The sequence below is a fragment of the Tenrec ecaudatus genome, chromosome 12, assembly GCF_050624435.1.
Source record: "Tenrec ecaudatus isolate mTenEca1 chromosome 12, mTenEca1.hap1, whole genome shotgun sequence".
In the NCBI taxonomy this organism is placed as follows: domain Eukaryota; kingdom Metazoa; phylum Chordata; class Mammalia; order Afrosoricida; family Tenrecidae; genus Tenrec; species Tenrec ecaudatus.
In genome coordinates this window covers 125,148,842-125,174,095 of record NC_134541.1, presented here as the reverse complement: position 1 = coordinate 125,174,095, position 25,254 = coordinate 125,148,842, and the positions used below count along the sequence as shown (strand labels likewise).

General features: G+C 53.4%; 1 long non-coding RNA gene across 1 annotated transcript; it reads left to right on the top strand.

The window, feature by feature from the left end:
- The first annotated feature begins 61 nt into the window (after positions 1-61).
- On the top strand, positions 62-20,688 carry LOC142423217 (uncharacterized). Its single transcript, XR_012779107.1, has 5 exons — positions 62-212; positions 15,856-15,983; positions 16,196-16,391; positions 19,801-19,959; positions 20,429-20,688. It is a non-coding gene; the product is annotated as an uncharacterized LOC142423217 (long non-coding RNA).
- The last annotated feature ends 4,566 nt before the right edge of the window (positions 20,689-25,254 follow it).

The window sequence follows — 25,254 nt, the reverse complement described above, 5'->3', positions numbered from 1 at the left end:
CCTCGGCCCCGCCCCTCCGCGGCCACGCCCCCGGCCACGCCCCGCCTCTGCCGGGAAGTGATCCCTGCGCAGCAGCCCGAGTTGGCTGAGCGCTTCGCAGTGGTCTCTGGACGCGCCTGCAGCTCCCCGCCCTCCAGCCCGTGCAGGAACTGCGCCCCTCGGACCGAGCCTGCCCGCGCTGCGGGGTGACGGGGCCTTGCTCCTGCGGGCAGGTAAGCCCCCGGAACCAGAGGGGGCCAAGCTGGACGGCCGCTTGGCCCGGGGAGGGAGGGAAGCCCTTCTGGGTTTCCAAGCGAAGGCGCAACAACAGCTCATCAGCTCAGCTCAGCACCCCGGAAATCTGAGACTTCAAGCTCCCACATGCCAAGTGCGGAGGGGGGGGCAGTCGTAGGAGGCCCAGCAAGACGCCCACCTTGGAGCTAGATTGGTTTGTTTGCCCTGGAGCCTCACCTGCGTGGGTGAGCTCCTAGAAGGTGACTTCCTTGTGATTCCGCACCAATCAGGGCTGAGCCACCTGTGGCCCATGGCATCTCAGAAACTCGGGCCCATTAATGCTACCCCCACCCTACAGGGCCACCAGGAGTTGGAATCAACTCCATGGCAGTGTTTGGTTTTTGGTTTACTAAGCCTTGATGAGGGGGTAGGGGTTTAAGCATTGGGCTGTTAACGACAAGGTCAGAGGTTCAAACCCACCAGCCACTCACCAGGACAAAGATGAGGCTGCCTGTCCATAAAGACTTGAGGTTTTGGAAGCCCAAAGGGGTAATTAGTTCTACTTTGTCTTGTGCGTGTCAGGATTGCCTGGATGGCAGTGGGAATGGTTGGGTTTTTAGGGTTTAGTGAAGAATGCCTTCTTTCCCGCTGGGCCAGGAAAGGACACGGGTCAGCCAAGCACGGCTGTGAAAGTTACAGTTCATACACGCGTGGCTGTATTCCAAGCAAAACGTGTTTAAGCGTGTCTCTGCGACCAATAAAGGCTTCAGACAAGCTCACTCAGTCAGAACGCTTGTTTCTGTGTTGTTAGGGTGCCTTTTAAAAAGTACCCCAAACTCCATGACAGACAACCTCCACGGACATCTGGTGGGCCAGTGAAAGTCCAGGCAGAGAGATCAGCTCCCACCCCCCGCAGCAATACTTTTTAAAAGATTACTCCAAAGAGGTCGTCTTGATAGATGTTTTTCTCAAAAGACACGGGATGATGGCAAGGGCTTGCTATGAAGACGTTCTCAGGAAATTGCAAACGGCCTTGGTGGGAACTGGCTGGGGAAGCCATGTGGAGGGACATGTTCCATCACAGCGAATCACCTGTTCATTTTGTGGCCCTGGGAAACCCGACCCCATGCACCCCTAGGTCTTGCCCCTCCAGACTTTATTCCTGCCACTCAGCATTTACCAAAGACACCATGTGAGGCCCCGGGGCACCAAAACGGCCTTTGTTTGCACGTATAAATTTGGGAGCATGGAACTCTGGGAAGACAGCAAGGTGACCACAAGAGCCCCCAATAAAGTGCTTGGAAAGAAAGAAAGGTGGCAACACAACCTTCGGAAGCTTCTAGATCTAGAGGGAGGGTGTGTCTGGAAGCAGCAGGCCCACGTGACGCGCTGTCAAGGTGCTTCGGACTCAGCGATCCGGTGCAAACTGCAAACCAGCCCCCGGCCCTGCCCCATCCCCACGGTTATTCCCCTGCTGGAGTCTGCCGGGGCATCTTGGGAAGGGCCGTCCTCATTTCTCTGCCCCCCCCCCCCCACGTGACCAAGCATTATGTCCTTCTCCAAGGGCTGGTTTCCCCTGACGACACGTCCAAAGTGTGTGAGACAGAGCCTCACTACCCTGGCTGCTTTCTTCCAAACAAGTTTGCTTGCTCTGTTGGCAGTCCGTGGGGCTTTGCATTATCTTCGCCCACACAAGTCAAATACATCCATTCTTCTGTCTCCCTTCGTCAGCATTCGGCTTTCACATACGCACGAGGCGATGGAAGACACCGAGCCTTGGGTCAGGCTCACGGTAGTCCTCAAAGCCACATTCATGCTTTCCAACACTGGATGGATTTTTGGTTTGGGCTTTTTTTTTTTTAACCCTATTTTATTGGGAGCTAATACAGATACCTTACCATTCCATAGTTCAATCGCACCAAGCAGTATTGTACAATTGCTACCACAATCCGTTTCCCAAACATTCTGTTCTTGAACTCCTAACCTCAGTTCCCCTTGACACCCACACCCCCAACACTTGATGGTTTTGTTTCCTAAACGTTTCTGTGGTCTTGTAGCCAGACTGTTGGCTTACCCAGGGCTTCTGCCTACAAAGATGGAACGTGGCTGGGCCCACCAACCCGAGGTTCTGGGGGTCTTGGGGCAGGCCCTTGGGTGGAAGCACGGGGCAGGAGGTTGGTTAGACCACTAGGCCTCTGCTTCCTGCCTGACTGTGTCCCCCTGGCTCATGAAGAGGATGGCTGGCTGTCACATGGGGTAGCTCTCTGGGAAACTCCTGCCTGTGTCCACCCTTGATTCAGGGCTCTGAGCAGAACAGGGTCTGCTTGGGCAGGGCAGCTCTCGGGCCATCAGCAAGGAGGACGGCTCCCTTCACGTGAGAGCTGCAAGGCAGTTCTGGGTGTTTGGGCCTCCACACTGGGTGCTGCCCCTCCTGTGTTGCAGGGAACAGGATCTGGGCACTGCCCAGGTGGCAAAAAGCACACTCTCTCTATTTTTGGCACTGTCACCCAGGGCAAGCCCATCTCTACCAGGTTGTAAGCCCTTGCAGATTTTAGTCTTGGTCTTGCTGCTTGGAAAACTAAGCTGCCTCTTGGCTTGTTGTGTAGGTGGGGTGATAGCGCAGGATCCTGGGTCGAAGTCAGGAAGTCCCCTCCTCACATCCTGCAATCTGGGAAAGTTCCTTGATTTCTAGGGCTGCGGAGGATGAAGGAACCCTGGTGGTGCGGAGCGTTAAACATTGGCCTGCTAACCAAAAGGTGGGCCCTTGCCATCTACTGACCACCTTACGGGAGAAAGCCGGCACAGTCTGCTTAGGTAAAGAACCCTGAGGGGCCATTCCCCGCCATCCCACGGGACCCCCAGCATCCTGCTGGTCCCCAGAGCAGGAGGTTTGGTTTGGGGGAAAGGCTAGCTGATTCATTGTAAAGTGAGGGCAGACGTACTCCGTCATGCTCATAGGTCAGTGGGCTCTAGGACTCCGGCGGCAGCAGGGGGTTCCGTTTTGTGAGGGGCCCGGATGAGTTTCTTAGGTGGTAGCTATTCAGTGGACATGTTCTCAGGAGGGACCAGTTACTGGAAGAGAGGCCATCACCTTGCTGGGGGGGGGGGGGGCGTCTGCAAAGAGAAAGGGCCTCAAGGAGATGGACTGGCACAGTGGCTGCCAGCACGGGCTCAAACGTCTCTGTGAGGAGCACGCAGACCAGGAGGCCGTGTTTTCTTGTGTGTTGTGTTTTCATCTAAGAATTTGTTTACCAAGGCCCTCGGCTTTGAATTCCCGTAGCCTGTAACTCAGTAGTAGCTCAGTCCTGTCCACAAGCTGAGCCCCCCATCGGTATAATAAATCCCAGGAGATGTCTTCTTCCGTGCTGTCAGCTCCTGGGAGGCACAGTGTTTCGTTCTGAGGTGCCTACGGCCCACACTGTAAGTCAGAACCAACTCTGACCACCCCCGACACTGACCACCACCAACAACCCAACTACAGAGCACGGCGTCCGGTGGGCCTGGGAATCGGCATGAGCAGGGATTGACAACTCCGGCCAAGTTCTGGGACTGGAGGAGTTTGTAAGCCCTCATCCTGGGCTCTGAAACCCTGGACCATTTCCCATTGAACTGCAGTGGGACCAGCAGAACCCCGGGCGGGGGGGAGGTGCCTGCCCGCTGCTCCCCAGGAGACCAGCAGCAAGTAAGACCAGCTGTTCCTGCACACACACAGGAAGCTCTGGTTGGGTTGGAGCACAGATAAGATTGTCTTAGGAGAAAACATTCCTAAAAATAAGGACTTCCAGGCGGCATCTTGGGGAGCATTTCCCTCCTCCCCCTCTTCCCTCTCCTCCTCCCCCTCTTCCCTCTCCTCCTCCCCCCCTCCTCTAAACCGATGCTTCGCTTTCCCTGGACTGAGGGCGGCCTGTGACTGCAGTTCCTCAGTCCTGTGACTCACATACTTCCCACCAAAATGCTCAAAACTTCAACATCGGGGAAGGAGAAGCCCCCGGGTGGGGGGGGGGAGGGTACCTTGATCATGTGCCCTTTCCACTCCCTGGGGACTGCACTCCAAAACACCAAACTCACTGCCATCGATGGAGTCGATGCCGACTCATGGCGACCCTCCAGGACAGGGTCGCACTGCCCTGTGGGTGTCTGAGGCTGTCCGTACCTGCCCCCTGGAGTCAGAGGTCTGTCTCCCTCGGGATTGGAGGGCAGGAGATCATGCTCCGGTCTCATGAACCTGTGGTTGATGAGGACATGATGGTCTCAGGGCAGGGTCAGCTACTGCACCCCTAACATCTGCCTGGACCAAGAGCCCAGGGGCTGGGAAACTGGCTGGACAATGGACAAGGGGGGCAGCTAGACTCCTGGGATCGGGGAGGAGACTAGAGGCGAATCCATGAAATCCCCTGGGCAGTCAGAGCTCATCCTCATGGGCCTCCTCACTGAGCCTCTCCGCTGTCCTCGAATCCCTTCAAGCCCAGGAGGCAGTCACTGTGTGCCCATCTCAGCTGATAGCAAGGCACAGGGGCTACAAGTGGCCCAAGATCACCAGGGTGGGCACAGAGCCAGCCAGAGTCAAGTGGCCCCAGCTGCTTTCCAGCCCTGGCTACCTCATGGAATCAGCAGGAGCAATTTAAAATTCACCCTTCACCCCACCTCAGGCCAATGCGATCAGCACCCCCAGAGATGGACCGCTTGACCAGGTCTCCAGGTGGCCCTGCCTCGCATGAGACGGTTCATGAGGATCCTGCTCAGGTGCTGGTTGGTTTTGCAGCTCTTGGGTGAGGCCCAGGGGGTGCACGTGTAACAGGTGTCGATGCAGCTCGCTGCGGGGCCTTCGCTGCTGCGGCCACTTCGAGAGTTGCCATTTAAGGCGCACTGTTCCGTCCCATTGGAACCGACCCTGCAGATCTGTGTAGTGATGATTTTTTAAAATTTAATTAATCACTTTATTTGGGAGCTCTTACAGCTCTTGTAACAATTCACACGCCAATTGTATCAGACACATTTGTACATATGTTGCCATCGTGGTTTTCAGAACATCTGCTTTTTGCTTGAACCCTTTGTGTCTGCCCCTCTTTCTTCCCTCCTCCCCCAAGAGTAGTTGTAATTTATGCATTCGGTGCTTCTTGATTTAGTTCTGCTGTGACACACAGAGGGGGCTGATGTCTCCACTAGAGAACAGGGGTGGGGTGGGGGAAGCAGTGTCTGTCTCTTCCAGGCTGTTCTGTCCTCGCCGCAGTCACCCACTGGCCCTCACCGCTCCTTTGTGTGCAGGGGAGACGTTGTTCCCTGCCAGGCTCTGGCTGAAAGCAGGCAGTAAGTGGCACAGGCAGACGGGGGTTCTTGCAGGAGCCTCATGACATGAAGTGTGGCTGGACAAAGACTGGGCACAGGCCCAGAGAGTAGACCAGTGGCTACGTCTCAGCAGAAGAGACAGAAAGTCGGGGTGGTGATGGTGTGTGTATATGTATAGAGGGGGGGGCCAAACCTGATGGACAGGCTGGGTAAACACTTCCGGTTGTTAACACTGTCTTTTTGAGGGACCTGATCTATTGGGAGGAAAGTTATTTAAATGTACACGGTATCACCTGGTAAGCCACGGAAGTCTACATCTGAGGCTTCTCAGGACATTGAGTCTGATGGTTTGCCGGGCTCAGCCTCATGGAAGGGCAGGGTGTCAGAGGAACCCAGCCCCAACAACCCGAGGGCCAGAAGGCACAGATATACGGCGATGCTCTATAAAGATTATAGTAAAGTCGTAGAGGACGAGAAAGATAAGATAGAGTAAAATAAAGGAGCCAGACACATTTTATGGTAGCATGCTCACCTCCGCTCCTCTTGATGGACCACGTGGAACTGGGAGAAGTGAGAGCGAGCCTTTACTGTCTTGGGACACTTATAGGTAGCCTTAAGGCATGCATATTCAGTAGTTACATGCATCACATTTAGGCCCCTGAACTCACAGGCGAGGAAACCTAATACCTGCATATGGGGGAAGGTAGAAGGGGGGTCGGGAAGAGACAGCAAAATGATAATGTCATTTCTGTAGGAAGACAGAATCAACCAGGTGCTCACTTTAAGGCAGCGTAGCTATTAAGGGGAGAATCTGTGGGAATGATTTTTCAAGCAGGATAATTTACTTGGCCTTTATCTCTAACTTACCAAAGTGGAGGCTTTCCTACCGTGGACGACCAGCTTTCCGGATTCCCTGGTTAATGACTTAGGGAATGTTGTCCTTGTCATGGTTTCCTCAGTGTGAGTTTCCCACAGAAGGGGTGGCAAGGGTGAGAAGGTTCTGGGTGAAGTTGGTAGGTGGTCTCGCAAGAAGCCGCCTTCTAGGCCTGGTAGGTCAGGTGGGTGGTGAGAGAGGGAAGAGGGGGTCTCGTTTCTGTAATAAAACTTGGCCTTGGATCGAGGCAGGAGCCCAGCCCAGCCCTAGCTGCTCAGTGAATGACTTTCAGCTGAGTCACCCAAGCTGGGCGAGGCTCTCAGCCCCCCTCGCTGGACCCAGCTGGAGTGGCAGATGGTGGAGAGGCCTCCGCCTTGGGGGATGGGGGTCATCCAACACGGAGCCAAGGAAAGCCGATCCCAGAGCCTGCTCCTTGCCTTCTGTGGCCTTCTAGAATTCAGCTCTTCCCTGTGGGGTCTCACAGAGCCGGGTCTGGGTCTGCACCTCCACCTACAACCCAGCTCCTCCTCCCCATCTGCTTTCCACCCCTGCAGAGCACCTGGCACAGGGACAGCTGGGAAAGCTCCACTTGGCTGTCCAGTGCCCCGGCTTTTCTGTTCTAGATTGGTGCAGCCGTGCCAAGATGCCAGGGCCCAGGGAGCCTGTGGTGCTGCCTCGCCCCCTGCTGTACTGCGAGTCGGGTGTAAAGGCTGTCTCAGCAGGAGAAGCCTGAGCCGGGCCCTGATGTTGATCCTCTTCATCCTAACTGGGAGGACAATGCCATCCTCCATTCCCATTTGGCAGATGAGGAAGCTGGGGCAGCGAGGCCAACAGATTTGTCGTAAGATCACCCAGCAGATTGTGTTAAGCAGTACCGGCCAGATGGACTCTTGAAAGTAATCCTTCCAGGACAAGGCCCCACACTGGGAACCCCTTTGGGAAGTGGGAACAAGGCTGAGCAGGATGGGAAATAGAGAAAAGGGGGGGGGTGGGGGGATTGTCCAAATGAATGGGAGGGGGGGGGCGCTGGAGAGCCAGGAGCTGGGGAAAGGTGTGTACTCCTGAGCAGTACCGGAAAACAACAGAAGAGGGAGCTGTGCCCGTTGGAGAAGCTACCCACCTCCAAGTTCAGGGGACTCAACTTCAATTCACTGTGGATTGAGCCACAGAAAAGTATCCTTTGCAGTCTGTCAGATCAAGGCCGATTTTGCAACAAAGTTGCAATTGGAAGAATGAGGAACTTTCCGGTGTGGGAAGTGTGTCAGGAAGCTGCTCAGAACTGTAAGCTCCTTCAAAGTGAAATAAGACTTGTAGGAAACAATGTCCGGTGTGGAAAGAGCAAATCACAGTTGCAGGTCTCATCTGTCCGGTGTTGCATTGCGGGCGCGGGGTTAGGCCCTCGGTATTTCAAATGCCAGCAGGGCCACCCAGGGTGGACAGGTTTCAGCAGAGCTTCCAGACTTAAACCAGTGTTTCCAACCTTCCTCGGGCCGTGGCCCTGAATACAGTCCCTCATGTGGTGGTGACCCCCACCCCAACCATCAAATTATTTTCGTTGCTACTTCATCACTGTCATTTTGCTACGGTTATGAATCGGACGACCCCTGTAAAAGAGTCATTCAACCCCCAAAGGGGGCGCGCCCTCCAGGTTGAGAACCGCTGACTTAGACTAGGAAGAAGCAGGTAGGCAGTCCATTTTTTAAAACTGAGCCACCTAAAACCTTACGAATCGCAACAAAACATTCACATAGTGTCCAGACGTGAGCCCTTCCAGCTGAAAGGCACTCCGGTGCCTCCTCTAATCGGACTCCACCTTTCTTGATGTTCACGGACCTTCATTGCCCGATGTGACAAGACTCACACGTGAGAAGAAGCCTCTGCGAAGATCCACGAATAACTGGACATGGAAGGGAGTATGAATCTAGGAAAACTGTGAGGAACCAAGGAACACGGTAAGCTCAAGCCCCCGGGGGAAGGGCACTGGTCCAGTTTGGGTCCGAGAGTTAAAGGAGCTGTGATAAAGAAATGGAAAATAAATAGCATCAAATGCATCACTAAAAAGCACATTTCACGATGCAGCCGCAAGTGGGAGGGGATCAACGCTACAAGGAGGAGCGGGGAACAGTAAGGCATTCAAGTCTGCACACCAGTCCCTAAGGCCAAGGGTGAGGACATTTAAGATGCTGACCGATTTCTGTAGCCTGACCTTGTTGAAACATGCCATCAAGAGGCATTGCCGACGAGGCGTGATTGGAATTTGAAAGTAGAGGACAAAGAAGGATCGTCAAGGACCTCAGGGACGTGAGCAACCACGTGACAGCATTTTGCAAACACCTTGTTCATTACAACAGCGTAAATGGGAACGCTGCCCGTGGGCCTTGCGGGCGCTCAAACCAACCCTGTGTGGAAAGAGACTGTCCGGAAGCTCAGTGTCCATCAGGACAAGGCCGAGGGTCCCAATACAGATGGACTAGAAATCGCTGGCACACAAGCTCAGGTTGAACCAGAAGGAAACTGGGACAGCTCTTCCAGAGCCAAAATCTAACTTTGAACATACGCCACCTGATTTAGAGACCATCTCAGGAGCTGACTTGACACATTGAACTCTGATGATGGAACACAGGAGCTGTGGGAGAGCCTCACAGAGACCACGCACGAAGAAAACAAAGCGTCTTCTATCATTACAAAGGCTTGAAAGAAAAGTCCAAAATGGGTATCAGAAGAGACTCTTGGGGGCATATTCTAGAACAGCGGTTCTCAAACTGTGGGTCACGACCCCTTTGGGGGTCTAATGACCCTTTCATAGGGGTCGCTTAAGACCCTCAGAAAACACATCTTTCCCATGGTCTTAGGAACCAAGACACCGCTCCTCTATCCATCTCCAGGCGGGTTTGCCCACATGCAGATATGCCCACCTATGAGTACCCGGTGTGAAGACTTACCAATGCTGCACCATGCTTCCAGACAAAATCTCATTAATTTGTCATTAGAAATAAATGTATCACAAAAAAAAGAGAAAGAAATGTATCACAATATGGAATGACATTGTTTCTGTGATTCATCGCTATGCTTTCATGTAACAGTGAAAATATATCCTATCAGATATTGACAGGACGATTCATCACAGTACCGAGATGACAGTGATGAAGTAGCAATGAAAATTATTATTTTATTTTTTAAAAATTTTATAATGAAAATAATGTGGTTGGGGGTCACCACCAGATGAGGCGCTGTCTGAAAGGGTCACGGCGTGAGGAAGGTGAAGAACCGCCAGTTTCGAATGTAGGAAGCTGTAGCAAATGGAGGGGGCGGGGAATGAAATAAACTGAACGGAGAATTTCGAGGGTGGCTCAAGATGTCATAATAGTACAATATTATGAAATATGCAAAGACCTGAGTAAAACTCAAAGGGGAAGAACATGTGCAGTATTTCTCAAACTGAAAGAACTGAAGGTGGGGGAAAGATTTCTCCCAAGTTGTCTCTCCCAAAGAGATCCCAGACTTAGCTGCTTGCCACATGTGGCAAATGACTGTCCACTCAGAGGTCAACAGAAGTAGGTCAGGGGGTATTCTCCCTAAGGGTTATCAGCCATCCAGAGCAAGCAGTCACCACTGTTCATCCCACAAGTAGGGCCCGCTCCCTTCTGAGGATAGTAATTGTCTGTTTCCTTGTAGGAGACCCCGGAGAGGTCAAGCCCACCCAAGGTTGACCAAGGTTAGGCTGCCATCATGAATCTAGGGCCCGCCCATCTTGTCACATGTATACCTCTAGACCCTCCCATTCCTGTGGGCACACCCCTAGCTCATCCCCTCCTGTCACGCTCATGCCTGTCGTACATCCCCTTCCTATGATATGTATGCCTATTGTACTGCCCCTTCCTGTGACGTGTCGTTACCTGGAATCACCCCCCCCCCAAAGTAGTTATAACCCTTGGTCAGCAATAAAGCTGGGCCCTGCTCTCGCTCCCAGGCTCTCCCCATGAGGACCACCAAGTGGGGTTGAGGTGAGCATGCTACCATCAAATGTGTGCCTCCATTATTTCAGTCTCTCTTCTATCTCTCATGCTCTCTATGACTTCACCATAATCGTTACTTATCATCGCCGTACAATTGCGCCTACCGGACACATGGTGATGTGTTGGGGCCCTCCTTGCTCCCACATGATGGAAAAATTCCGTCTCCGAGTTGTAATATTAAAGAATTGACTGGGCAACATTGTGCCCATGCAGAACGTGCACAGGATCAAGAGGCAGCTTGGCAAACAGATCAAGGAGCTGCCTCCTGGTTTAAAAGCAGGACAGGGGTGCACCTGCGTCACTTCCTTTCACCACACCTGTGCCATCTGTATGCTGCGCAAAGAGCGAAACGGGATTATAGGAAGAAGACTGCGCATCAGGATTGGAGGAAGGGGTGTTAACAATCGAGACTATGCAGGTGACGCCACCTGGCTGAAAGGAAGCGGGACTCGAAGCACTTGCAGACGAAGATGAAGGGTGGCAGCATGCAATAGAGACTAGAGTTGAAGGTACAGAAAGCAAAAATCCTTACAGCTGGACCAGGAGGTAACATCAGGGCAGGGAAACCACTGGAGTTGTCCAGGATCTCATCCACAAGCCATGCTCAGGGAGGCAGCGGTCCAGAGATCAAGTGATGCACGGCATTGGCTAATCCTGCCGCACAAGCCCTCTGTAGAGTGTTGAGAGCAAGGACGATCCTTTGAGGGCTGAGGTGCGCCTGACCCAAGCCGTGGTGTTCCCCATGGCCTCACGTGCTGTGAAAGTGGGACACGGAGTCAGGAAGACTGGAGGAGAATCAAGCATAGGAAGGCCGGTGCTGATGAAGACTGGGGAAAGAACCACAGACTGCCATATGAAGCAACAAACCCGTCTTGGAAAAAGTACAGCCAGGATGGTCCTCAGAAGCAAGGATGGTGAGACTTGGTCTCACGTACTTTGGACGTGTCATCAAGAGGGACATCCTGCTTGACAAAGTAGAGGGTCAGCTAAAAACAGGAAGGTCCTTGTGTTAGTCCAGGTAGACTCGGCAAACAGATCCAGGGAGACTTCTATCAGTGTAAGAAAAAGCTTTGTAGACAAGAGCAATTGAATGCTGAGAAAACATCCCAGCCCGATCCAGATCAAGTCCATAAGCCCTATGTCCAATACCAATCTATAAAGTCCTCTTCAGACTCACGAAACACATGCAAAGTTGCAGAATGCAGGAAGATCACAGGCCAGTGGGTGGTAAGTCTTGTGGACCCAGTGGTGGTGGAGCATCTCAGCGCTGGCAAGGGTCTCCACGCGGCTACTCCATCACCCAGGGCTGCATCGGGTAGGTCCATGCAGCTTCTCCTCAGGGATGTCTTGCAGGAAGTGAGCCTTGCCAGCTGAGGCTGAGAACTAGCTAAGGCAGCCACACCCTGGTCCAACCATCAGAGAGCAAGAGACAAGACAGGTGAGGCTCTCCGAGCCATTTTTCTCTCCACCCCTTCAAATAATTCCACATGTGTTCATTGGCCAGGTTGGCACAATAAACCGTAACCGGAAATGGTAAAATGGTACAGACCCTGCACAGTGAGCTAGCTCAGCCTCATCCATAGTTAGAAAGAGAGATAAGACCTGCCTGCAGCCCCGGAGAGGTGGAGGTCACACAGACAGACTGCCGCTCTCCCAGCCTTCTCACTCTTGAAGCCCCCTCTCTCCCAGGGCACTCTCTTCATCTCTCCTGGGTTTGATGACGTGTCCCCGGGGCCACAGAGGCCTTAACAGGCCGTGTGGATTATTAGGTGTGGGAGAAGCCAGCCCCCCACAACTAATCGCAGGTCTGATAGGCGCAGTTGTACGGTTAAGATATATAACGATTATCATGAAGTCAGAGAAATGGGGGAGAGAGAAATTTAAAAGTCAGACACATTTCATAGTAGCATGCTCACCTCAGCCCCGCTTGGTGGTCCACGTGAGGAGGTGGAAGGTGGGAGTCGCAGAAGCAAGCGAGAGAGGTTTATTGTAACCAAGGCTTAGATATCTTGGGGGGTGTGCATACCCCCTAATTACAGGTAATGACATACGTCACAGGAAGGGGTTGTGACATAGGTAATGACAAGATGGGGATGAGCTAGGTGTGTACACATGATAGCAAGGGGAGGGACTAGGGGTACACATGTGACAAGATGGGCAGACCCTAGATTCATGATGGCGGCCTAACCTTGGTCACCCTTGAGTGGGCTTGGCCTCCCTGGGCTCTTCTTCAGGAAAACAATCTACTACTGTCCTTATCAGAAGGGAGCGGGCCCTACTTAGGGTTGGACAGACTGCAGACTACAGTCTGCTTGTTCTGGATGGCTGATAACCCTTAGGGAGACTACCTCTGACCTACTTTTGGTGACCTCCAAGTGTGTAGTCATTTGCCATGTGTAGCAAGTAGCTAAATTTGGGATCTATTTGGGGGAGACAACTTGGGAGAAATCTTTGTTTCCCACAATTAGAAAAAACAACAGGCTACAATTTGGACTCAGGATCAACTCGGGAGTGATGGGCTGTGTCCCAGGGTGCACTCTGTCAAGATGGTGCTCAGCTGCTTCTCTGCCCCGCCCCTAAGCCTTCTCTGGATGTGCCCAGCCACCAGGCCACCTTTCAACTAGTGGCTTGCACAGGACAGTGCTCTAGCTCCTTAGCTCTGCTGACCCTGACCGTGGCCTGCACACCCAACACCCCTAGGACCCGGCCTCCTGCCTGAACTCTGCTGTTGTCTGCCCAACACCCGCTTCCCCGCGACAGCCCTGTCTCCTGTTAGGGAGAGGTTCTTAGCACAAGGCCCACAGGCCAAAGGACAAGGTCTGCTTCTGCATCTTGTCAATTTTTTTCTTTTTTAATCATTTTATTGGGGGCTATTACAATTCTTATCACAATCCAGGCATCCATCCGTTGTGTCAAGAACATTTGTACATTTGTTGCCATCATCATTCTCCAAACATTTGCCTTCTACTTGAGCCCTTAATATCTGCTGCTCATTTCTCCCTCTCTCCCCACTTTTCCCCACCCTGTGAACCCTTCATCATTCATAAATTATTATTTTATCATATGTTGCACTGTCCAAAGTCTCCCCCCGCCCTCTTCTTTGCTGTCCCTCCCCCAGGGAGGAGGCTATACGTAGATTCCTGTAATCAGTTCCCCCTTTCTACCCCACATTCTCTCCACCCCCAGGCATTGTCACTCTCACCACTGGTCCTGAAGGGATCATCTTTCCTGGATTCCCTGTATTTCCAGTTGTTATCTGTACCTATGTACATCCTCTGGTCTAGCTGGATTTGTAAGGTAAAATTGGGATCATGATAGTGGGGTGGGTATTTAAGAACTAGAGGAAAGTTATATGTTTCATCGTTGCTGCCCTGCACCCTGACTGGCTCATCTCCTCCCCACAACCCTTCAGTAAGGGGTGTGGTTGGCTACCGATGGGCTTTGAGTCTCCACTCTGCACTCACCCACATTCACAAGGATATGAGTTTTTTTTGTTCCTTGATGCTTCATACCTGATCCCTTTGACAGCTCATGGTCACACAGGCTGCTGTGTTTCTTCCATGTGGGATCTTGTCCATTTTAAGTCCTGGTCCTCCCCTCAGACCACGGACTGACCAGTGCTCTCTGTAGGCAAGTCATTTATTTCGCATACTCATTAGCACTCAGTCCCATTGGGTGATTTCACACACCCTCTTTGCACAGTAAGAAGCCCTGGCGACATGGAGGGTGGGCTACGGATTGAGCTGTGTCATCAGTTTGAACTCACCACCTCGTCTTGGAAACCCAAAGGGGCAGCTCCACTGCCCCACAGGCTGCTATGAATCGGGATGGACTCATGACAGTGACTTACCTGGATACTAGGCTGACCTAGCCCTGCAAGGTCCAGCCCCTTGGGAGTCATGGGATGCACAGAGAAACCACTGTGAAATCTCTTCCCGGCAGAATTAAACCCCAGACCAGAAAGGTTTCCATGGAAGACAAAGCCATTCCCCTGCCCTATGACAGAAAGACTCCTGTTTGTTTACAAGCAGCGCTTTCATGGTATCGGAGTGGCTCCTACCTAGTTGCACACGCATGCGTGCACACACACACACACACACACACACTTTTTTCTTTTTTTCTTTTCACTTCCCACTACTCACCCAGGTGGGAGGCTGGTGAGTGGTTGAGTTCATGGTGTTACCTGAAAACACGCCTGGCCAGTACCACATGGGCAAGACTCCGAATTATCCATAACCTTGGTTCCCTTTGAGTTGCAAACTGTCCAAAGTTCCAGGGTGCTGGTGGTGGAGACAGTTTGGGTGGCTCCCTGGGTTCAGAAGCAGGGAGGGTGGAGCTGGGGAGAAAGCAGTACTCACATATGCCCTTTCATCATTCCAGCTGTCCTTATTTCTATGTAAGGAGTCCTCCCTGGTAGCCCGGGGTTTGCAAGTGGATGTGCTAATCACGAAGTCCCCAGTTCAAACCCACCAGCCATTCCTCAGGCGAAACACAGAGCTCGCCACTTCCGGGAAGAGTTGCAACCATGGTTCTCAACCTGTGGGTTGCGACCCCTTTGGAGGTCAAATGTCTCTTTCACAGGGATCGCCTGATTCATAACAGTAGCAAAATGACAGTTAAGAAGTAGCAACAAAAATAATTGGTGGGGGGTTCACTACAACATGAGGAACTGTATTAAAGAATGGCAGCCTGAGGAAGGTTGAGAACCGCTGAGTTACAGTCTCCAAAACTCACAGGGCAGTTCTGCCCTGGCCTAGAGGGCCGCTGCCAGTCGGCATTGACTCGATGGCCTGAGTTCTATCCTGCAGCATCAGAGAGCCGATGGGCTACAGACCAGGGCACGGGGAGGAAAAGGCTAGAAGGATGTCCGGTTTTCCCAGCACAGCACAGTCTCTGGGAACGTCAGCTGTCAGGGGCTTCCTTCCATGAGAAAAGGTCATGCCTGGACAGTCTCCCTTCTCCGCCCCTTCCCCCAGGCCTAAAGCTCCAGGAAAGGGAGGGTGCAGACAAAGATCATGCTAATAGTCTCTGGCTCTGGGTGTGCTGATGGGCGACATTCGAATATACTCGGGATCTCTTGCTTCCCAGTTATTCAGAGCCCCTGTCTCCCCACTGTACTTTGTGTCCGTACAAGAACCCAACTGCCCATACGCTGTAGGCATTGGGGTTTTGATCAGACAGTGTGGGAGAGCCTGTGTTGTTGGGAGAGAGGGGAAAGAGTCAGCAAAGGACTCTGGGTTCCCTGGTCAGTGCATCAGGCACGTCGTGGCACGGGTGCTGTGTGGTGCTGGGGGTGAGGGGGATGGAGAAAGGCCGTGGGCTCTGGCTGAGCTGGAGGAGGATGGCCCTGTCCCCCACCCACAGCCCCTCTTCAAACCCCTTCCTCCTGAGCCCACTCCGGTGCTCAGCCCATGCCCTTGCTCCAGCCGTCTGTAATGCTCTCCTCCGCACTTTGCTCGGATCCAGGATCACCATGGCAGCAGAGTGCATCATCCGCATCCCCCGTACCACTACATCCATGTCCTGGACCAGAACAGCAATGTGTCCCGCGTGGAGGTCGGCCCAAAGACCTACATCCGACAGGACAATGAGAGGTAAGTGTGGGACGGGTCACGCGTGGAGCCTTTGGTGCGCGGTAGGTTGCCTGTCGTGGTCGCTGTCCCCTTCTTCCTGTTCTAAGCAGGAACCGTTTTCTCTTAGGTGACAGGGGATTCCTGTGGGAAGGGGTGGGGCTGCCTCCTCTGGGAGTTGGGCCGGGGGTGGGACATCTGCCTAACTTCTCACCCCTCTTCTCACTCTCCAACAGGGTACTGTTTGCTCCCGTGCGCATGGTGACTGTACCCCCACGCCACTACTGCACAGTGGCCAACCCGGTCTCCCGGGATGCCCAGGGCTTAGTGCTGTTTGACACCACAGGACAAGTGCGCCTTCGCCATGCTGACCTGGAGATCTGGCTGGCCCAGGAGCCCTTCCCCCTCTACCCAGGGGAGGTTCTGGAAAAGGTACCTGGCTTGCTTCCCCTCTGCCCCGCTCTCCCTGCCCTAGTGCTCCACGCTCCCTTCTCAGAGAAACCACCTGGGGAGCGAGGGCTGCTGGCTCTCAGCCAGGGAGGTGTGGACTCCTTCTCCTTCCAGCCACCCCTCCCTCTGCCCCATCTCCCACCACCGGTGACCACTCCTTTGTGGACTCTCGGTCTCTCGCAGCTCCTAGTGGCCAGCTGCTCTGAGCCAGTTCTGGCCCTGACTGACTCACACGTGTCCTTCCCTCAAACCGCGCCCCAGTCTGCTGGAGGATGACAAAGCAATCCACGGGCAGGGCAGGGCAGGGCAGGGCCTGGCGGATTCAGATGGCCTGTGTCCAGGGAAGGCCTTGGGCACGTGTGCTTCCATCCAGGCGTCGGCTGTGTTGCCCTCAGTCCCTGGGCCAGGAGCAAGGGGGGGCATCCCACCCCCATCACCCCCATTTCTTTCACCGTGCTCTTCCCCTTCCCTTTCTTACCTTTTATACATTGTTTCACTCCAGGGTCCTCCGCTAACTTGCAGTGGTTGGTTACAGATCCTGGATGTGTAAACAGCCTGGGGAGCTGCCTGGGACATTTGTGCCCGTTTAGAGGCAAACAGCTGGGGGGAGAGTGTGTGTGTGGGGGAAGCCATGGTGAATGTGATGCACACGGGACCCCTTGGAGGATAGGGTTGGAGGATCGGGTTGTTGGAGGATCGGGTTGGAGGATAGGGTTGGAGGATCGGGTTGTTTGGAGGATCTGGTTGGAGGATCTGGTTGGAGGATGGGGTTGGAGGATCTGGTTGGAAGATGGGGTTGGTTGGAGGATCGAGTTGGAGGATGGGGTTGGAGGATGGGGCTGGAGGATCGGGTATAGAATCCCATCATCGTCGTCTTTGAGCAGTTGTTCCATCACACGGAAATCCCATGCCACACAGGTCAGTCGTTTGATCGCGTCAAGGAGGGTTGCCCGCCCCTGTCCTGGTCTGACACCAACTCTTCTGTGAACTTGAACCCATCCAGATTCAGAGTGAGGGAGTCAGTTCGTGCCCGGGCCCTTCCCACCGATGTAGACCTCCTGTGGGCGGAGGTCCAGAGGAAGGCATCCGGGCATCAGCCTTTACAGCTCCTGGGGCTAAGTGGGGGAGCCACGGTGGCAGCGTGGTTCCGTGTTGGGCTGTGATCCGAAAGGTCGGAAGTTGGAAACCACCTGCCTCTCTGAGGGAGACAGATGGGCTTTTCGACTTCAGTCCACAGTGACCTGGTCTACCCTGTCCTGTAGGGTCTCGAGGCGCCCACCGCAGCCACGCGATGGCAGTGTTGTTCGAGTTGTTGTTATTAGACACAGTCAAGTCTCTGTCATGGCACAGCCGCCCGTGTCTCAAGGATGTGGGCCTGCCCCACAGCCCTGGTCCTTGGTGGCGGCTGGTTCTCTCACACAGCGGGTGTCACCTCCCAGCTCAGAAGGCAAGGCCCCTCCCTCCTGGGAGCCCCGGGTTTCTCCGATGCTCTTTCCCACACCTCCCTCAACGCCAGGAGTCAGTCCAAGCGGAGCATGGCAGACCCTCTCTACACGACCCCGGGGGCAGGTCGGCTAGGCTCTGAGGGCCTTATGGTGTCAGTTGTCAGTGTGCCCTGGTGGCATGAACGCAGCCACAGAGAGCGGACACGGGATTGTGCCGCTGCGACCCTTTACTCCCACAGAAGTGAAAAGAACATTTGGAAAAGATGCGGTGTCCTGGTACACGTGTGTTACATGGGTTTGTGTATGACGTCCCGGCTGCTAAAGAAAGAAAGACAAGGACGTGAACATGCCAGATGCCTACCAGTGGGGATGGGGGAGACGAGAGGCGGTGTCTCCGCCCCGAAGCGTCACCCCGTTGTTAAAGTGGAACCCAGGCTTGTTCCCAGCCTCGCTGTGTGGTTTGATGCCCTGTTGCTGCAGCGTCCTCACCTGGCTGAAGTGGGTGTCTGATGACCTAAGGGGCTGTGAGCCTCAGAGGGCCCCGTGGGTGACACAAGTACCTGGCGTGGCTGCCAAAACAATCTCGAGTCTCCTGAAGCCCGAAGGTCTTGCTCCTGCGTCTCCGTGAAAATCTCTACCAGTGATTTATGAAAGCCTTTGCCGGACCACCCAGCAGAGAGGCAGCAAGCCCGCCTGGGCGAAGCACACCAGCCTGTGCGACCATGAGGTGTCCTTGGGACCGGGTAACAGGCATCAGAAGACCCAAAACAAACTAGCAAAAAATGATATGGTTGAGAATGAGGGGGGGTTGGAGCAGAGACCCAAAACCCATCTGTAGACAATGGGACATCCCCTCAAGGAAGGGATGAGTCAACTTGGGCGCAGTAAAGCGCCTACGAAACACACAATATTCCTCTGGTTCCTTGAGGCTTCCTCACCCCCACTCTCATGACCCCAGTCCTGCCTCTCACTGCAGGCGAGACCAGAGCATGTGCACAGGTAGATAAGAGACAAGAGCCCACGACACACGGAATCCAGGACCAGGAATGGGAATAGCGGTACCAGAAGGATGAGGGGAAGGTGGGGATGGAAGAAGGGGAACCGATCGTGATGGACACATAACCACACACACCCTCTCCAGGCCGATGAACAACACACCATGGGGGAAGGGAGACAACGGTCAGTATGATATGAAAATAATAATTTATCAGGGGCCACGGCGGGGGAGGGGAGAGAGGAGCTGATACCAAGGGCTCACTAGAAAGTAAATGTCGAAAAAGAATGATGGCAACATATGTACCGATATGCTTGATACAATTGATGGATGGATTGTTGTAAGAGCTGTGAGAGCCCCCAGTAAAATGATCTTTTATTAATAACTTTTTTTTTTGAAGCTGCTGCTGTTGGAAAGCTGAGTGAGAGGCAGGCACAGGACACACCCACAAACCCACTGCCCTCCACGGATGCGGACTCAGTGCCCCTACAGGGCAGGGGGGGTGGGGGGCTGCCCCTGTGGGTGTCCGAAACGCGACTGGTGGTATGGAACTGCTGAATTTGCCCACCGCAGTCTGACTCATCACTGATGTGACTGAACAGCCTTTTTATTTTATTATGTTTTGTATGAACTACATGACGTGTTGAAACAAAATCAAATAAAATACACTCTAATAAACTGGGGGGTGGAACAAGTAGCGAGCTGGAATTGAAAGGACGGTGGCCTGGATCTATTTTACATGCATGAGCTCATTTAATGCTTGAAGTTGAGCTCCACCTGACAGAAGGGGGTCTCTGAGGCTCCTTTGAAGGGTTCATGCCCACCTGAGTGCACGTTCACAGCTCCAGTCCTCCACCTCAGCTCCGCCAGGCTTGTGGCAGAGCAACTTGCTGGATGATTGCCAGGGGCCCCAATGTAAAGAATTCTGATTGCCCCCATCCTCTTCTTCCAGGCTGCTCTCCAGAGTGTAAAGAAAATGTAGGAGCTACAGGTAGTCCATAGCCTGGCCCAGCAGCTCAGTGAGGTGGAGGTCAAGAAGTTCCAGCAGATGACCCAGGCCCTGGGCCCCAGCACCATCAGGGACCTTGCTGTGGCCGGGCCAGAGATGCAGGTGAGACTCCGGGAAGGCAAGAGGGGACGGGTGTGTGTCTTTGGACCAGACAAGAACCAGGAATGCAGACCCAGGAGGCAAACACAACCTCCAGAGAGAGAGGCGGGGCAAGGGGGTGACGTCAGAAAGCCACTGAGTAAGGAAAGCCATGAAAATGCTCCTGTAGTAGCCCTCATCCTCTGAGCACGGGATTGCGCTCAAACGCCTGCTGCCCGGGGAGCCAGGAGCCGGCCCCTGTGCTGGGCCAGGCAGGGAGCGGTGCTCAGGGCAGGTGAGCTAGCAAACCAGGGAGCAGCATCAGTCTGTGACAGGTGCTTCAAAGGAAGTCCAGCAGGGGCGAGATGAGATGATGGTGTGGGAGGTACCCCCCACACCACCCCCAAGGCTGCCTGGTGCTCTGCCTCTGTCACTGGCTGATCTGTTGACCCCATCTTCTTGTCCCCCCACCCCCCCTCCTCTCTCCCTCCAGGTTAAACTGCTCCAGAGCCTGGGCCTGCAGTCAACCCTCATCACCGATGGCTCCACTCCCATCAACCTCTTCAGCACCGCCTTGGGTCTGCTGGGGGTGGGTGCGGAGGCCCAGCCTCAAGGCAAGAAGATGGCTGGCGGACCCAAACCGCAAAAAGGCTTGCTTCTCCAGGGCCCTCCTTCCGCTCCAGCTGTGGAAAGTGACCACATTGTGCCTTAGCTCTGTCCTGCACTGACAAATAAAGCGGACATTTCTGAGCATTTCCATCTTTTTCTTTCAGGTAAAAGCTTAGTGCTGGGGACCCACTCCCTTGGAGTCAATTCTGACGCAGAGAAACCTTCTACACCAGCGGTTCTCACCCTGTGGGTCACGACCCCTGTGGGGGGGTGGAACGACCCTTTTACAGGGGACGCCCAATTCCTAACAGTAGCAAAATGACAGTTTATAAAGTAGCAACGAAAATCTTTTTATGGTTGGGGGTTCACCACAGCATGAAGAACTGTATTCAAGGGTGGCAGCAGGAGGAAGGTTGAGAACCGCTGCTCTACAGGGTTTCTGAGGCTGTGAGTTTTACAGGAGCAGAGTGTCCCCTTTCTCCCTTGGTGCGGCAAGTGGGCTTGAACCACTGATCTTGAAAGCGCCACCAGGGCTCCTTAATGGTGTGTGGGGGAGGGGAAATTAACCAAACTCCCTGCCATTGAGTCCATTTTGACACACAGCGACCCATAGGACAGCGTGGCACTGCCCCTGTGGGTTTCTGAGACGGTCACTCTTTATGGAGGAGAAACTGCTGACAGTGTAACCCCTTCTGCTGCCAGGGTCCCTTTGATGGGGGGGGGTCCCCTGAGCTTTTGAGAGCATTGCAAGAGACTACTCACTGGTTGGGTGACGAGGAAGCCGAGGCAGGGAGAAAGAAGAGTAACACTAATAGACCCTCTATCTACAACACTTTGCTAGTTTCCAAAAATAAAAAAACTAACTGCCCTCTGAGGAGGTGGGCAGAGGACCTGAACAGAAGAATCACAGGGGCAGAAATCTGAATGGCCAACAAACATATGAGAAAATGTTCCTGATCATTAGCCATAAGAGAAATGCAAATTAAAACAACTATGAGGTACCACCTAACACCCTCAAAGGTAGCCCAATTCAAAAAATGAGAAAGCAACAAGTGTTGGAGGAGCTGTAGGGAGACAGGAACTCTCATCCACTGCTGGTGGACCTGTAAGTATGTACGGCCACTATGGAAATCGATCTGGCGATATCTAAAACAGATGGAAACAGTTACCATATGACCCCACAATCCCCCTCCTGGGCATACACACAGAAGAGGCAAGAAACAAACCAAGGCCAGACATCTCTGCTCCAATGTTCATTGCGGCACAGTTCACAATTGCAAGGAGCTGGAAGCAATCCAAATTTCCATCAACTGACGATTGGATTAAAAAGCTGTTGTATATACATTCAATGGAGTACTACACATCGCTAAAAAGCAGTGATGAGCGTATGAAACACATCGCGGCATGGGAAGAACTGGAGGAAATCGTGCTAAGTGAAGTAAGTCAAGCACAAAAGGACAAGTACAACATGAGTCCCCTGAGGTAAGCTTTAAAAAAAAGTCCAAAAGGGGCATAGGGAAAAGGCTACTATAGAAACATTCCTGGGGTGGGTCCAGGTAGTATGGCAGGGACCAGACCAAATACAGGGATACAGATGGTAGACAACGAGAAAGGAGGTGGGGAAAGGAAAAAATAATAAAAAATAAATGGGTAGCGGGGGCACAGGGCACTAACCCACCCAAGGGGAGGGTATTGTTTATATCTCCACAGGGAAAGAGGGATCAGACTTCCACCCAGTGCTCCAAGACGTGAATGCAACAAATACTATGTGGACAGCTGCCCCTCCCCCCAGAAGAATTTATTTCAAAGGACAGCATTGAATCTGCAGCTCCGGGAGAGGGACGTATCCGATCAGAGCACATGGGAGCAGGTGAAGGGGGAGGAGAGAGTGGAACACAACCTGGCCCACCAGGCCGTGAGGACGATGTTCCCAATTAGAGCAGCCAGTCCACAGAAAGGACCACATGGCCGGTCCCACTATGAGACATGATGCCCCTCACTGACCCATAGCCCTACAGGTGACAACACCGGAGACACTGCGTGGGAATTGCACCCGATCTGATCCCGCCACACCGAGGCAAAACATTAAGGGGGTGCAAGACAACAGCAAGGAATGAAGCGGCAAGGTCCCCAGGGAATGCTGATGGTGGACTTTGGGGCCAGGGCATGGTACCCCAACAGACTGGACAACACTCCTGAAGGCTAACAAACAATCCTTGAACTAACAGAGAGAGAGAGAGAGAGAGAGAGAGAGAGAGAGAGAGAGAGAGGAAGGAAGAAAACCCCAAGCCTTAGCCACTAAGAAGGAAGGAAGGGAGAGAGAGAGAAAGGAGAGAAAGGAAGGAGGAAGGAAGGAGGGAGGAAGAAAGAAGGCCCCCAAGCCTTAGCCACTGAGCTAGACCATCCTATGGCTAGATAGTCCACTTCCCTGGACCCTGGGGTGGGTTGGGCGGCAGGAGACTGGGGGAAACAATGCCTAGGTGGAAGGGCAGGGCCTCCCTGGCCCCATCAGCCACCTCCTCTGGAGTCAGCATCACTTTTACACTGGTGCCCAGCAGGGTCCCCAAGTCATTCCTCCTGGTTAGCTGGTAGTCCACCTATCCTACGACCTGCATCAGGCTCCTTCCGCGCCACCTGCTGGTCGCACTGTGAACCTGTAGAGCTGTCCTTCTGCCCCCCAGTCCCTCTGGGGTTCAGGGGAAGGACTCTGCCCAGGGCCTCTGGAGAGGAGAGGCTCTTGGGAAGCAGAGGGGGAGGGAGCTGTAGCTAGCATCAGTGGGTCAACGCCCATCTTGTGGTGACCACACGTACAAAATGCTACCAGGCCCTGCGTCATCCCGATTAGTGTGAGCTGTGTTTTCATCTTATTTTATTGACTGATCGTTGGCAGTAGATTGCCAGTCCTTCCTGGTCTGTCTAACCTGGAAGTGGTGCTAAATCCTGCCCAGGGGAAGGATCCATCTGGGTGCATAGCAGATACGGAAGTCTTGCAGCTCCTTCTGGCAAGTAGAACCACATGCGCAGGCTTTCCGACTGCCGGGCTGGAGCTTGGGGAGTGGAAACAATCCAGGGGTGTAGGGAAAAGCTTGGGTTTACTCACTTGTCGGGGTCCAGCCTCCCCACGACCGAATGGGCCCAAGGGGTGGCCGTGTAACTGAGGAGGAAAATGAAAGAGACATTGTGTTAGTCTGGGTAGAATAGAGGAACAAATGCATGGAGACACACATGTGTCTAAGAAAGAGATTTATATACAAGAGGAATTGTACATTGAGAAAACATCCCAACCCAGTCCAGTGCAAGGCCATAAGTCTGCTATTATCCCATATGTCCGATACCAATCTATAAAGTCCTCTTCAGACTCACAAAACACATGCAATGAAGCCAAATGCAGGATGATCACAGGCCAGTGGGTGGAAAGTCTGTGGATCCAGTGTCATTGGAAACATCTCAGCGCTGGCAGGGGTCTCTCTGTGGCTTCTCCAGTTTCCGAGTCTGGTTGCGTCCATGTGGCTTGTCTTCTGCAATGTCTCCCAGGGAGTAGCAGAGAGAGAGAGGTGTCTTCCACCTCCAAGGAGGAAGTCACAGATTTCCCAGAATTCTCAGAAGGCCACGCCCACACAGAAGGCTATCTCCAGATTGACAGGCTAGACTCCGCCCCTACACTCTGAATCCTTCCATTGACACCAGATTAGGGGACTGCCACATACATCAGACAAGATAAAGCATGCAAGGCCTCACCTTCGCAGTCATGACTTCAGGAGCCAGCCCAGGGCAGAGAGAGCGAGTAATCTCAGGAGTTCATGTAATCTGAGGCAATCACACACGTTATAGGAAGGGGGATGAGCAGGGGGCGTACATGCAATAGGAAGGGAGGCTATGGAGGCACACAGGTGACAGACACGTAGGTAACAAGACAGGTGGGCTCTAGAGTCAAGCTGGCAGCCTGACGTTGGCCGTCCCTGAGTAGGCTTGACCTGAGGTGTCTTTGAGCTCCTGCTGGGAACCATCCGTGATCCTTACCTGAAGGGAGTGGCCCTCCTTAGGCTGGGACAGACAATAGGGTGTGATTGCCTTAGATGACTGACAACCTTTGGGCAGATCACCTTCAAGCAGTTGACCTCCAAGTGTACAGCCCTGCTGTTTGCAAACAGCACCTTAGGTTTGGCATATATTGGGGGGCACATCGTGGGGGACGACTTTCACTTAGAAGAATGTGAGAGGGATGCCTTTCGAACCCACAAACGTGGTGAAGGTTTCCTCCACGGGAGCCTTGGTCTCCCCGACTCCTGAACACATGAACGTTGGGCGTTTGCTGAACACACTCTCTGACTGGTTTTCAGTTTCCCACACTCGCTGTGTGGCCAGAGCACCTGATTCCACTCATCTGACCCCCTTTCCCTGTGAGTGGAGATGGGGGCAAGGTGCAGATGCCGTGGTAACTCTCTCGTCAAGTCTGACTCCCGTCCCTCTCCTGGGGCCTAACACCCCGGGTCTTCTCCTGCGAGTCTATGTCGAGTCGCACCCGTGTGGCCAGCGGCTGCCCTCAAGGATGCGCTGGTGGAGGCAAAGACTCAGTTGAAAGCACTTGGGAGCTCTGGCTCAGTGTTTGTAGAAGAGGCAGGTTAGCCTCCCATAGACTTTTCCCCTTAGGAAAGGTGATTCATTAAAAGTTCTTCACCTGGTTCCTGGTGCAGAACAGGTGTGAAAAGT